This window comes from Pseudophryne corroboree, chromosome 8 (genome assembly GCF_028390025.1).
Source record: "Pseudophryne corroboree isolate aPseCor3 chromosome 8, aPseCor3.hap2, whole genome shotgun sequence".
Classification (NCBI taxonomy): Eukaryota; Metazoa; Chordata; class Amphibia; order Anura; family Myobatrachidae; genus Pseudophryne; species Pseudophryne corroboree.
Genome location: NC_086451.1, coordinates 379,785,087 through 379,798,571, shown reverse-complemented (window position 1 = coordinate 379,798,571; position 13,485 = coordinate 379,785,087). Strand labels below are relative to the sequence as shown.

General features: G+C 46.2%; 1 protein-coding gene across 8 annotated transcripts in view; it reads left to right on the top strand.

Moving 5' to 3' along the window:
- Nucleotides 1–13,485, top strand: part of LOC134949185 (leucine-rich repeat and fibronectin type III domain-containing protein 1-like protein) — a 934,368-nt gene that overhangs the window by 613,586 nt on the left and 307,297 nt on the right. For 2 of the 8 annotated variants that reach the window (XM_063937629.1, XM_063937631.1), the window contains one exon: nucleotides 10,761–10,821. The exons of the other annotated variants lie outside the window; for them this stretch is intronic. The gene's annotated coding sequence lies outside the window, so the exon portion shown is untranslated. The remainder of the gene's footprint in view (nucleotides 1–10,760; nucleotides 10,822–13,485) is intronic. 8 annotated transcript variants of the gene reach the window in all.

The window sequence follows — 13,485 nt, the reverse complement described above, 5'->3', positions numbered from 1 at the left end:
GTACCTGTGCGACGCGCCTACGCATTGCGGTGCATACGCATGCGCAGTTCTGACCTGATCGCAGCGCTGCAAAAAACGCTAGCGAGCGATCCGGTCTGAATTACCATTTGGCAAGTGTTGCTGCTATAATTGCACTGTTGCGATTCTTCTCTATGAATGTTGGTAATCGAGCAAAGTTGGCAAAAAATGTATTTGTTTTAGTGCACTCATGTATAACATAAATATATATATATATATATATATATATATATATATAGAGAGAGAGAGAGAGAGTGAAAAGCAGCGGCACTCGACAGACTGATGAATTAAATGTGAAGCCTTTATTACGGTCCTACGCCGTTTCGGGGTATCCCCCGTCTTCAGGGACAAGTATTGCTTGTCCCTGAAGACGGGGGATTACCCCGAAACGGCGTAGGACCGTAATAAAGGCTTCACATTTCATTCATCAGTCTGTCGAGTGCCGCTGCTATTCACTCTATACAAAGGATAGCTAACATCCTCAGATGGCACCACAGCAAGTATTCTTTCCCAGCGAGGAGTGCCGAGCCTGACTGCTGTATATATATATATATATATATATATATATATATATATATATATAATTTATAGATGTATTACTTTATAAAATACATAGTATTTTTAAACTTTTTTTTTACATGTTATTTAATTATTTTTCTAAATGGAAATGTAAGCCTGCTTCAGAGGTGGACACTAACTGAGCGCAGTGCCGATGTTTGCACAGTTAAGCACTTATTTCCTAGTGAGCGTGCGCAAATTATTCTAAAAATCCCCTACGGTGCATGCATTCCCCTGACTACACACAAAGGTGCTGATGTCTACCGAGGCGCTGGCATCAGATATGGCGAGGCAAAGCAATGGGCGTTACTGGGCGGTGTGTGGGAGTTAGCCTGAAGGGAGCGCATGAACTGGGAGTATTGCAGGCACGTCAATGCAAGCGGCTTGTGTTATCAGACGCAGAGCCAATTCCACAGAGGTCATGGTCAGATGGAGATACTGCGCTTGCTATAGGCTGGTGCAACTGGTGATGGTGGTAGCGATTGTGCGCTGATGGTGGGCTGTCTGCAACCACAACTGGTGCTGCTGAGCACAGGGGCAGAGAAAGTAGGTGTCTCGGAGGGGATCCGGTCTGAAGATCGACAGTGTCTAGGTCGACAATGTTTAGGTCGACCACTATAGGTCGACAGTCACTAGGTCGACATGGATGGAAGGTCGACAGGGTTTCTAGGTCGACATGTGCTAGGTCGACAGGTCTAAAGGTCGACATGAATTTTTCCAATTTTTTTCTTTTTTTAATTTTTTCATGCTTAACGATCCACGTGGACTACGATTGTAACGGTAAAGTGTGCCGAGAGAAGCGGTAGCGGAGCGAAGGTAGCGGAGCGATTGGAACGGTAAAGTGTGCCGAGCGAAGCGGTAGCGGAGCGAAGGCACCATGCGAGGGGACGCGGTGCACTAATTTGGGATCCCGGTCACTTTACGAAGAAAACAACACCAACATTTTTTTAAATCCTCATGTCGACCTTTAGACCTGTAGACCTAGCACATGTCGACCTAGAAACCCTGTCGACCTTCCATCCATGTTGACCTAGTGACTGTCAACCTATAGTGGTCGACCTAAACATTGTCGACCTAGACACTGTCGATTTGATGAACCACACCCGTCTCGGAGCTAGTGCATCACGGCTGAAACTATCATTTTCATATTATCGTTGGCACGATGCCAGAGACAAACACAAGTGTGGACGCAGCAATGTTCACTTCTAAAACTGTCCCTAGGTCTGGACTGCTCATGGGTGAGATGGCAAGCTGGCTCAGGTACTGTGTATATGCACATCTGCTCTGCACAGTGGTAAGTTCAATCCTCATTGTTCCAGGTCAGCATTGTCTGGGCAGCTAAGTATATTTTGTTAGTTTGTAGCGCTAATGGTTTTCATTGCCATGATCAGAACTTTAATGATAGATATCTCCCACACTCTTATAGCTCAGGAAAAAAAACAGATTTGTTTTATTAATGTACACAGTGCAACATCTGCCGTTTGCTATCTTGCTGTATATAAAAAAAAAAAAATCACATTTTCTCTAAATGTATATCTCCATAAATTAATAATAGAGCTATAGGAAGTGCAATAGAAAGCGTCAGGATCATGGGTTATTTTTGGAATATCGCTGGAAAAAAATTAATGTAAAAGGCATTTTTGCAAATTGGATCTCCCAGCAATTCTGTATAAACAGGAGAATGGTTTAATGATCAATTACATTTGTCCTGCTTTGTCTTCTCTTTGAGAACATATTATCCATTCCTAAATGTCTGTTCACATTACTTTTATTACATATAAATGATTGTTCTCAAGTGCCTTTAGCTATGCTTATTTTCCAACTCTCTATAGACTCACAGGTGAACTTACTGTACTAATGCATGTAGACCTTTTACAAAGAGGTAATCACTAATAGACAGGGCTTAAAGTGGTACGGTAAGGTGGTGGCAAGGGCATTGCTACCATAGGTGCAGGCAGTGCAGCTGCAATGGGGCCTAGAGCTGAGAGGGGCCCACCTCCCCTATCACAGTTACTTGTGTTCTATACATTTTTCACCATTGGGGCCCTTACAAACTTTTGCCTTGTGGCCTGCAATATATCTAGTAATGCCCCTGGACCTGCTCATCGTAATCGTAATATGATATAAATTGAACCGGAGGGCATTATATTTATAATGTTACATAATACAAACTGAGGCACTGTAATGTGACACAATATGAAGTAGGGGCACTATAGTGTGGCATAATATGAACTGGGGACACTGTATATCATAATGTGAATGGGGGTGCTATGCATAATGTTTACCGGTAGCACTACAATGTGACATAACGTGAACTAGGGCACTACTATGGTTCAGAAAATGAACTAGGGCACTATTATGGGGTATAGAATGAGCAACTGCTGTGTCTCTCTCTAGAATCATTGGGACAGGGGCCCCTTGAAAATGTTGCTATAGGGGCCCAGAAAGTTCTGGCTATGCCATTGGGTGGTAGTACTCATTTCCATAACAACATGTTAGGCGGAGCTAATCTGAGATGGTGCACTGTCACTGCCAGAGGCGCAACTAGGGTTGTTGGTGCCCAGAGCAATTTAAAAAAAGAATTGCCCCTTGAAAACTGTTCTTCTTAAATTCTGTCTGTACACTTATATTAGTACTGAAATACATACTGGAAACACAATAAAGGAAGTACAAGAGTAAGGTCAAATCTCAATGTCAATACCTTGTGTGAGCACACACACACTGTTGTTGTGCATAGGAAAAGTGAATAGCTGGGTGCCACTTAGGCGCCCAGAAGCTTTAGGGGACATCATAGGGTGAAATATATTTTAGATGCTGTTTGTAATACTCCTGGCATTAGCTGAGACTACAAAGATAGGGCGCCTAATAAGAAAAAATAAATAGTTCTATGCTGTTTTTGTCACTCTTTTCCTGCCATCCTTTGATTATTTTTATTTTTTTTATGGGGTCCCCAAGTCTTTTGGTGGGTACACACTAGGCGATTTTGTAATTTTTTTGCCATTTTTACCCTCCTGAAGGCCGATGCGTACTCTCGAGGGTCATTAACGACCCCCGCTGTCGCCTGTACATGCAGCTCAATCTAACTCTATAGTCAGATACTGCATGACGTCACTGTGATCTTGCATAGTGTGTATGCACTATGTCAGCGGCCCGGCCTGGGAGGGGAAAAACTATGCGATTTAGCTCATAGAGTGTATCACATAGTGGGCCTAATGCAGACCTGATCGCAGCAGCAAATTTGTTAGCTAATGGGCAAAACCATGTGTACTGCAGGGGGGGTGGGGGGGGCAGATATAACATGTGCAGAGAGAGTTAGATTTGGGTGGGGTGTGTTCAAAGTGAAATCTAAATTGCAGTGTAAAAATAAAGCAGCCAGTATTTACCCTGCACAGAAACAATATAACCCACCCAAATCTAACTCTCTCTGCACATGTTATATCTGTACATGGGCCCTCATTCCGAGTTGTTCGCTCGGTATTTTTCATCGCATCGCAGTGAAAATCCGCTTAGTACGCATGCGCAATGTTCGCACTGCGACTGCGCCAAGTAACTTTACTATGAAGAAAGTATTTTTACTCACGGCTTTTTCTTCGCTCCGGCGATCGTAATGTGATTGACAGGAAATGGGTGTTACTGGGCGGATACACGGCGTTTCAGGGGCGTGTGGCTGAAAACGCTACCGTTTCCGGAAAAAACGCAGGAGTGGCCGGGGAAACGGTGGGAGTGCCTGGGCGAACGCTGGGTGTGTTTGTGACGTCAACCAGGAACGACAAGCACTGAAATGATCGCACAGGCAGAGTAAGTCTGGAGCTACTCTGAAACTGCTAACTCGTTTGTAATCGCAATATTGCGCGTACGTCGGTCGCAATTTTAAGAAGCTAAGATTCACTCCCAGTAGGCGGCGGCTTAGCGTGTGTAACTCTGCTACATTCGCCTTGCGAGCGAACAACTCGGAATGAGGGCCATGGTTTTGCCTATTAACTAACAAATGTGCTGCTGTGATCAGATCTGAATTAGGCCCAGTGTGTACCCACCATTTGTCACTTGGGTGCCCCATGGTTGGTTTGTTTTTGCAGACTACTACAGTTTCCTCTTTGCTTGAGTCTTTTCTTTACTACAGTATATGGTGGTTTCTTTGCAGTGGGGGCCATCTGAAGAAATTAAGCCTCCTCATGCAGGCAGTGTCTAAAGAGCCCCACACATCTGCAATAAATTATGGCAATTCTCCATTCTGGAGATGATGTACAGTATGCCCCCCCCCCCCCCCCCCCTCCCCCTTACTTGTGATCCTGATCAAAAAGTGATCTGGATCACCAAATCAGCTTTTTAAACTTGTTTAAAAAGGATGATTTATCAGGGAAGTTTCTTCTAAAGTGTGGCGAGGATCAGCCGTTAGACCAACCGTGTTGCCGATAGAATAAAACAGATGGTGAGCAGGGCTTTGCGGTTCTTTTTCAAATTTTTTTTGCATTTCGCAGAGGGGGTCGACAGAAGTGGTAGTGGGGGTGAAGTGGTGTGAGCGGGTGATGATTATAGAGGCAGTGAGGTTGGGGGGGTACGAGTGGGACCCTGTGTCTTAAATTGTATAGCAGCGGCGGTGGGGGGTTATGTGCAGACGCCTATGTATAGCAGCAGCGGTGGTGGGGTGCACGGGTCTGCGTGGCAGCGGTGGTGGGGTGCGGGTATGGGTACCTGTATACGGTGGGTCAGTGATGCAGGCGGCAGGCAGTCCCGTGATCCAGTGGCGTAACAAGACATTTTTCTCCCCCAAGCCAAAACATTCTCTGGCGCCCCCCACCCATAATTGCCACTAGTAAAGTGATGAATCTGTGGGCGTGGCCTTGCTGAAATGGGTGTGGCTTTGCTTAAAGGGGCGTGCCATTGCAGGAAAAGACTACCTTATACCCCAGTTTTGCAACCTGCATGCCCAGACGTTGGCCACCATAGGAAAAAAAATTATCCTGATTCATGCCCCTTACATTATTTGTCATTTTTCCTCCTTATAGTAATGCCCAGTATACATTATGCCACATACTGCAATGGCCCTTAGACATTATGCCACACACTATAATGCCCATAACACAATATACCACACACCATAATGCCTGTGACACATTATTACACGCATCGCAATGCCCGTTATACATTATGCTACACACTGCAATGCCCCTGAGACATTATACCACATACCACAATGCCTGTGATATAGTATACCACACACCGTAATGCCTGTGACACATTATGCCACACACCGCAATGTCCGTGATACATTATGCCACACACCGCAATGTCCGTGATACATTATGCCACACACCGCAATGCCCATTACACATTAAGCCCTGCAGTAAGGTTTCTAATTACTTTTAAATTACCTGCTCTTTGCCAGGGGTTTCATGCTCTTGGTTCCATGCACAGTGCCAGGGGTTTTCATGCTCAGGATGTCATGCTCGTTGCCAGGGGTTTCATGCGCTAGATGTTATGCTTGTTGCCAGGGGTATCATGTGCTGGGTGTCAAGCTCGTTGCCAGGGGGTAATATTCGTTGCCAGGGGTTTCATGCAGTGGGTGTCATGCTCGTTGCTATGGGGTAATGCTTGTTGCCAGAGATTTCATGAGCTGGGTGTCGTGCTTGTTACCAGGGGGTAATGCTTGTTACTAGGGCTGTGCCCCAATGCCACATATGCCCCCGGTGCCAGATATTCCCCAACAGTGCCAGATAAAACATATGCCCCCATAGTGCCAGAAACACATATGCCACCAGTGACACATATGACCCCACAGTACCAGATACACATACGCCCTCAGTGCCAAATTTGCCCCCCAGTGCCAGATACACACATGCCCCCAGTGCCCCATATGCCCCCCCAGTGCCAGCTACAGATATGCCCCCAGTGCCAAATATGCCCCCCCCAGTGCCAGGTACACACCCTCCCTCCGCTGCTGTGCTGTCCGGGAAGGAGGGTACAGTCTGTGAGTCCGGGAAGGAGCCGGAGGGAACATTGCATGCCTCTCCTGTGTCCGTTCTGTGTCTCCGACTGTGTTTCTGTCAAATGAAGTGCCGGTTCATGAGCCAATCAGGAGCTGCAGCTGCCGGTCCGCAAGCTCTGATTGGCTCACGAACCGGCACTTTATTTGACAGACACACCGCCGCCAGAGACCCAGGAGAGGCGTGCGCTGTTCCCTCCGGCTCCTTCCCAAACTCACAGTCTCACACACAGCAGCAATCAGTGGCAGCATCCAAGTAGCCCTGTGCCTCCAAGCCTCTGCAGTGGCTGCGGGGGTGGTAGTTACGCCACTGCCATGATCCTAAATAGTAGCTTCAGTTTTGCCTAGCGGGGATAGGGACAGGAACTCTCCTGTTTGATGGAACTGCCCATTTTAAAAATGGCATGGGAGCCATCATTGGCTCACACACGGCACTATTTTTAGAAGTCAAGATGGCCACGGTGAGCCATTTGCGTCATTGCCCTTTGGCAGGCTATATTAACCAGTGCGGTACAGGGGGCTGGCAAGTGCTCCTGAAGATTCCGGAGACCTAGGTGGGCGGCATGTGGGGCAGGCTTGCTGCGATCAGTAATCCCACCTGTAGTTCCACTGTAAAGGACTATATTACTATATATACTAGCACAAGCTATCAACCCCTCACCCACTGCCCAGGTGATAGCCACGGGCTTCAGCCCAGGCCTGGGTTACCCTAGGGTGACCCCTTTATTGGGGGGTAGCCACTTCCCCAGGAATCCCTGGCCTGGGATGACTAGTAAGAGGGGATGAATGCTTCGGCCATGGGACCTTATCAAGTGTATCCTTTGGCTGTGGCATTACCCCCCTGCTAGTGGAGCCCAGTGCTGGTTCAGTAAATAAGGGGGACCCCAACACATTTTATTTGCCATATTTTTTTGAACCAGGGCCGGCTTAAAGGCAGGGCCGTCTTTTCGTATGGGCTCAATGGGCACTTGTCCAAGGGCCCCAGGAGTCTAAGGGTCCTAGGCTGATAGCTGAGGTCCCCTCTTTCTGGGGGTACCAGATTTTTGAAAATCGGCCCTAGGGAACCTGAGATATTCTACTTCTAAGCAATGGTCCGTATCCAATACTATTAATTGCTCTTCCCAGCTAAATATCTCTGATTTAGTCTGACTTAAGAGTTTCTCTGAGGATATACTCCAAAAGCTGCGACTCTTACCTTTTGGTGGATAGTGGCAGATTGTCTCTACTATCCCCAGAACCAGAGATATCAGCCTTCTAGCAGCTGGTGCCTTCTCCACCTCCACACACCTGATATGCAGTTTTATATATTCGTTGGTGGATTGTTCTGGCTCCTGAACACTGATCCCCAAGTCCCCATTACCTCCTGAAAGGTGGGACTCTCTAGTGTTGTACCACACTGAAAGCTAATAAATCTATTTCCAGGAACTGGAGATATCTGCAGTCAAGCAATCTGCCCTCCCACCAGAAAATTATGAATATTAAACCCACTCCACTATCCACCTCTCTCCTGGGTTTTAAACTCTACCCTACCACCCTGTAAGAGATGCACCATGGCCTCTTCATTCAGCCCAATGCCCGTTCTACCCCATCTCCCACCATCTGTGCAGTAAAAGAGTAATTAGCAGAAATAACTGCTCCAGGTATGGTGGCCAATCCCGGGATCGGGATCGGCGGGATCCCGGGATTTAGGGCCAAAAATGGCCGTGATTCAATCCCGGGATTGGAAGCTCCAATCCCGGGGATTGAGGGATCAGCATTGAGCGTCCACAGGACGCTCAGACGCTGCCGGCTTCCTTGTTCCGGCTCCCCAGCGCAGCGTGAGAGGTCACACTGCGCCATCAGCCGCTGCAGGGAGCCACCACCAGCGATCAGAGGATGTTCGCCACCCACCCGCCCCCCGGTATATGGTGAGTTATGTGTGTGGGGCGAGGGGGCGGCCACATAACAAAAAGCCAATCCCGGGAATCCCGGGATTGGCCATTTTTCAATCCCGATACCCGGAATTGAAAAAATGGCCCGGGATTGGCTTCCCTAGCTCCAGGTCCTACATGCTGAGCGGAAGACAGAACACCGCCTACTGCCGACGTGGCATCAAAGCTGCTGCTGAAAGCACCCTCCACCCCTACCGCTGGAGGATGGGTAGGGGCCCATGTGCATTGCTTTGCCCAGGGGACTACACTGCTGTTAAAATGGCTCCGCTTAAAGGGTTGGGTTTTTTTTTCTAATTTTTAACTATTAACAGAAGGGTTCATTGTACTGGTAGAGTACTGTGACTGAATTGAAGAGTAGAAGGGGGCGGGCTAGTAGTAGTACCGTCCATTATTTACATTTTCCACATGCGACAGTTAAAAAGACAATCGATTGAGGTGATGTAAGGGCAAAAAATCTGCCAATCTTGGAAACAAATCTGTAATCTATGGGCAAATCAGATGGATTGGGGAAACTACAGTATATATCTGCGAGGGGGGGGGGGAATCACAGGATCTGTGAAACAATAAATTGTGATTGCCGATGTATGGGGGACTTTACAGTAGCATTTTTTGTAAACTAAAAATCAAAAAGTTTAGTTAACTGACTAAAGGCCCCAATACATCAGCAATGACAACATTTATTTTGCAGATTATCCAGCACTGAATAGGGCAGGTAAGTAAGGATAAAGTGCAAAGACTGTGAGGTTAGGGTTAGGCACCACCTGTGGGGGTTGTTAGGTTTAGGCATTAAGGGGGAGGGTTAGGGTTAGACTGCGGAAAGGGGGGGTTAGGTTTAAGCACTAAGGGGGAGGTTAGGGTTAGGCACTAAGGGAGGACGTTAGGGTTAGGCTAGGGTAGGGGAGAGGTGGGGGGAGGGGAATTTAAATACCTCGCCGCTGTCGGGATCTTGACCATCGGTATGCCAGCATCAGTATTGTGACTGTCGGCATCCCATCTGTCGGGATCACATACCGATCCCTACTTTACAGCTGGGAACAAACATAAGAATAAAAGTGTGCTGAGTATTTACACAAGAGATAAGAGTCCTTACTTGTATACATGAGGTTAAGTGCCACATAGTGAATATTGGTTCAGTCAGACACTGGGGAGAGTTGTGAAGTATGTACTGTATTTAAGTAGAATCCCTCTTATACAATCTTGTTGTAAGGTAATAAATTGACGAACAACTAGCATTGTGTATATCACTGTTGTGACAGACATGGTTAGGATCAGTAGCTGGAGGAGTCTTTATTGCCACAAGGGAGGATTCTGAGGTGCCACCTGCTAAGTAGCTCTCAATGTGGGGGCTCATATTGTTTACAGTTAGGACCACCTTAGCAAATGTGCCCTGATTTGGCTGGTGACCAGTGGTGGGATTCAGCCGGTTCGCACCGGTTCTTCAGAACCGATACCTAATGTTAGGTATGGTTCTGAGAACCGTTTGCTAATGAGCGCCGCCAGCATAGGCGCCGATTCCGTTACCCCAGTAGAGCTTGCCGCCGCTGCCCCCGCAGTAGATTGAGACGCGCTGGGGGCTGCAGAAGCGCTTCTGTACCATAGCAATGAAAAAAACAACAACCAAAAATGGCCGCCGCCAAGGAGGAGACAGACGCTAGAGGTCACATTTGACCTCTAGCGCCTGTCTCCTCGGCGGCGGGCATTTTAAGAGGGTGTTTTTTTTTTTTACACTACTATGGTACAGAAGCGCTTCCACAGCCCCCAGTGTGTCTCAATCTACTGCGGGGGCTAGCAGTAACCACCGATGCCCGCACCCACCCTCCCTACTTTACTGATGCAGCAGCCAGGAGATACCTGGCAATACACAGGAAAGCCCTGGCAACGCACAGGAGACCCCCTAGCAACACGTATGAAACCCCTGGTAACGCACAGGAGACCCCTAGCAACACGTATGAAACCCCTGGCAACGCACAGGAGACCCCTAGCAATGTAAGTGGCATTATTGTGTGTGGGCATAAAATGGTGTCAGGGCCATAACTGTGTGTATCATAATATGTAATTCGCGTTATAGTGTGTGGCATAACGCATATAATGGGTGTTATTTGAGTATTAAATGCATGAATTATTAAACTACCTTTCGGTATACTTAAAATGGTCATTAGGACATAGAACCTGTTGTTAATTTATTTGAATCCCACCACTGCTGGTGACTTATCATATAATTGCAAATGTGTGTAACACTGTGTCTTCTGTATTCTGCTGGTTTATTACAGTGTGCTGAGGAAAAATTTAGTGACTTTTCTAGTGACCTGCGTCTGTTCTGCTAATGGCTCTGTAAGTACGTAGAAGTATTTAGTATTGGATTCTACAAAATACAGGTAAGCAATATAGGTGATGACAGAGTAGAAGAGTGATATCCAGGCAAAGTGACTCTAGCTACTACATAAAATATATTGTAGGGTTGAAAGTCTAGTTAGTGGAAGACCAGTAAGACGGGAGTTATAATAGCCAAATACAGGAGAATATCAGTGCATGAGTTACAATGATTACAGTGTCCTCTGTGAGATATATGTGTATTATGGAAATTGGAAACAGATTGGATGTGGGGAATAAAGGACAGTTCACTGTGCCAGCAAGCTTGATTGGCAGTGCTTATTGATGTGATGCCAACAGAGCTATCGTCTAGGCAGGTGGGAATATTATAAACTCTTATTGAGTTTGAAGGCCACACGATGAAATGACTGAAAGACATCCAGTAATATTGGCCAACACAGATGACAGGAGATGTGGAGAGTTGATGCGTTCAGCATCCCTGGCTGTTGGGATGCTGGCAGTCATGTGACCAATGCCGGAATGCCACCTCCATTCAAGAGACCGGCGCTGGACTACCAACAGCCGACATCTCGAAGATGAGTATTGGGGTACGGGTTAGGATCAGGGCCCAGGGAAGAGGGGGGGTTTAAGGTTTGGCACTGGGGGGGAGATAGTCCTCTCCGCCACCATCTGAGGGTTACCCCTAGGCGCTATCCTCAGAGGGTTAGGGTAGGAGACAGGTAGGGGGTAGAAATACTTACCCTCTCCGATGCCAGGATCTTCAGTGTCGGGATCCGACCGCTGGGATTCAGTATGTATTCCGTGGAGAGGAAAGACATATTTGTTTATCATCTGCATATAACCTAGACTGAAATCCAGAGCTTATTAGTTTTCCTAGAGAAGTGGTATAGGGGCCCGGGGGTCATTCCGAGTTGTTCGCTCGTTGCCGATTTTCGCAACGGAGCGATTAAGGCAAAAATGCGCATGCACATGGTACGCAGTGCGCATGCGGTAAGTATTTTAGCACAAAACTTAGTAGATTTACTCACGTCCGAACGAAGAATTTTCATCGTTGAAGTAATCTGAGTGTGATTGACAGGAAGTGGGTGTTTCTGGGCGGAAACTGGCCGTTTTCTGGGAGTGTGCGGAACGCAGGGCGTGTTTGTGACGTCAAACCAGGAACGAAACGGCCTGAGCTGATCGCAATCTGTGAGTAGGTCTGGAGCTACCCAGAAACTGCTAAGAATTTTCTATACGCAATTCTGCTAATCTTTTGTTCGTTACTCTGCTAAGCTAAGATACACTCCCAGAGGGCGGCGGCCTAGCGTGTGCAATGCTGCTAAAATCTGCTAGCGAGCGAACAACTCGGAATCACCCCCATAGACAGAGAAGAGCAGTGGATATAGGATAGGGCCTTGTGGTGCTCCAAGTGATAGAGGGAATGAAGAGTTGGATCCAGAGATCCCAACACTGAAGGAGCAATTCTGATAAGTAGGATGGAAAGCATGATAGGACAGTTAACCTACCAGAATATTTTTGGACTGTGAAAGGAAACTGGGGTTCCCAGAGAAAGCCAGGACTGTAAGGCAGCAATGCAAACTTCTGTGCCGTCCTCGAGTCGTATAGTATAACACTATAGTTTGCTGTCACAGACCGTATATAATAGTGAGACAGGAAAAGTTGTGCAGCGCCTTGGAGGCATGTATCTAACTATCTATATCCACCGTTGTTATGCGGCAAAGAAACAAATGTCTTTCGCTCTTCTGTGATATTTTAGATTGTGGCAAGTGCTGAATAAGATACAGTAGTCAGCCATGGGTAGTTAATTATGCATTGGCAATGAACTGAAATGACCATAATATTATTACAGGTTGAGTATCCCATATCCAAATATTCCGAAATACGGAATATTCCGAAATACGGACTTTTTTGAGTGAGAGTGAGATAGTGAAACCTTTGTTTTCTGATGGCTCAATGTACACAAATTTGATTTAATACACAAAGTTATTAAAAATATTGTATTAAATGACCTTCAGGCTGTGTGTATAAGGTGTATATGAAACATAAATGAATTGTGTGAATGTAAACTAAACACACTTTGTTTAATGCACAAAGTTATAAAAAATATTGGCTAAAATGACCTTCAGGCTGTGTGTATAAGGTGTATATGTAACATAAATGCATTCTGTGCTTAGACTTAGGTCCCATCACCATGATATCTCATTATGGTATGCAATTATTCCAAAATACGGAAAAATCCCATATCCAAAATACCTCTGGTCCCAAGCATTTTGGATAAGGGATACTCAACCTGTATTATTATTATTATTATTATTATTATTACTATAATAGCCCTTTAGTACAGTCTCTAGGGTATGGTCTTCTTGATTTGGAATACCTTGTCTCCTATGTTCTAATGCCTTTTTATAGTCTCCATCATCACTATAATTTTATTATCAGATGTATAAAAAAACAAAAAACCCCCACTAGTGCTGGATTGGAAGTTGAGTTAGATCTTATTGGACATGGTGTGAAGTTCCATACGGGGGAGCATGTAGTAATCCGAGCAGAGGTGAGGAACAGAATAGAAATAGCTCTCACAGGGGATGAGAAATAGTTTATCCCAAAATAGTCAGCTATGTATAAGATTCAGGGTTGACAATAAGGGTGAGTATCTTAAAATGG